Raw genomic sequence first — 1,810 nt, forward strand, 5'->3', positions numbered from 1 at the left:
TGCATTAAGTGGGATCCACTCCAGAGATCAGATCTGTGGGAGCCGTTGGGAGACAAGCTGTCACTTGTAAACACAGAAGCCAAGTGATAGTGGTGAGCAGGGAGCAGAGGGTCTGAGCCGGAGGTGGTGGAGCTGAGTTCCACTAGTTCCAGCTGAAAAAAGGCCCTGCTCCTTACCTCTGCACTCTATACATTATATACTCCTTATCTCTGCACGCTATACAATATACACTCTATACATTATACTGTATACTCCTGACCAAGGTGTTAATTGTCTTTATGGTTTCTAATTATTTAATGAAGCTCTCAGGCGGTGTGTCAGTTCTCTGTCTGTATTTTATGTTCAGAAAGGAATTAAGCACCCCAGATGGAATTCAAACCCACATCCCTGACTAAGGATGCCATTACCTTACCCGTTAGGCCACGGGGCTTTGCTCGTATTTTTTTTTGTCTTGGGGGAGGGGTTATTATTTTGTGAAATGTACAATTAGTGTACAATCAATTTTTATTGGAGATAAATCCATAGAATGAAATTATTCTAGGGCTTTGATGGACATATTATCTCCAAAGGAGGAAAAATTCCTTCCTGACCCCATAAGGCGATCGGATAATCCCTGAATCATCAGTCTAGGGTGTCCAGTTCATCTCCCTGTACATTGTTCAGAATGTAGAGACGGGACCCCAACATCAAGGGCCCACAATCCAGAAGGCCATTTAGAAAGAGGTCTGATCTCAAACTCCACCCCTCCAGGGAGAAAGCTATCCCAATTACTGCCAGAGTCACTGCTGCACATATAATTGGCAGAAAATGTGGAGGAGGAGCGGGCTATGGGGGAGGAGTCTAAATGGCATGCCTTAAACCACTTACAGTGGAACTATACTCGCCTCCCCTCACACACCCCACCACCCTCGAAATCTTCACTTCACCGTCTTCTAGGTTCCAGCTCTTCAGCCATCTTGATTGACTAGCCATGAGGCCAGACTGAGCACAGCCTCAGTACTTTCCTGAGACAAACGGTGATAAGAGGAATGCAGGAGACATGCCCCCTCTCCTTCTGCATTCCTCTTGACGCCGCTTGTCTACAGAGATTTCCTGTCTCCTTCCTAGCTATGTAGTCAGGCTTGGTGCCCCCACACTTTCCCCAACAACATACCTAGGAAGGGGATGTCCACTTTTCTCAGCTCTAGGCACTTTCCTGAGACAAATAGTGACAAGAGGAATGCAGAGGACATGCAAAAGGTTGAGAAACAATGCTCTAAGATATGGAAATTACAAGTAAGTCAAACTTCCTCTGACTGCAACCACTGACACCAATGTTGGTGGTTATTATTGCTGAAATTGATCACTCATGCTGGGGCAATTACCGTCCCCACTAATACCAATGTTGGGGGGTTATTATTACTGCAATTGATCACTTCTGCTGGGGCAATTACCGTCCTCACTAATACCAATGTTGGGGGGTTATTATTCCTTCAATTGATCACTCCCTACATCCTGGTATAAGAGACAAGCAAGATATCGCCCCAGGTGGGACTCGAACCCACAATCCCTGACCGAGGAGGCCAGTGCCTTAACCATTAGGCCACCGGAGCTTTGCTATCTAGCTATATCCATCCATCTATCACCCCCCCCCCCCCCCCATAGCTATCCATCTAACATCTATCTATATTTAAATTTTTATATATCTAATATTTTTCCATCTATCACTCACCCCCCCCCCCCTCCCTATATCTATCTATCTATCTATTTATCTCTGTCTCCTCAGAGATGAGCCCTCTTCAGAACCCTAAACCTTATGATGATTCAGAGG

At 45.6% G+C, this 1,810-nt stretch overlaps 1 non-coding gene across 1 annotated transcript; it reads right to left on the reverse strand.

Annotated features, from left to right (window-relative positions):
* Positions 1–1,519: 1,519 nt before the first annotated feature.
* TRNAR-CCU (transfer RNA arginine (anticodon CCU)) lies at positions 1,520–1,592 on the reverse strand. Its single transcript has one exon. It is a non-coding gene; the product is annotated as a tRNA-Arg (tRNA).
* Between the last annotated feature and the right edge of the window lie 218 nt (positions 1,593–1,810).

The sequence above is a fragment of the Aquarana catesbeiana genome, linkage group LG10 (assembly GCF_042186555.1).
Source record: "Aquarana catesbeiana isolate 2022-GZ linkage group LG10, ASM4218655v1, whole genome shotgun sequence".
Taxonomy (NCBI): domain Eukaryota; kingdom Metazoa; phylum Chordata; class Amphibia; order Anura; family Ranidae; genus Aquarana; species Aquarana catesbeiana.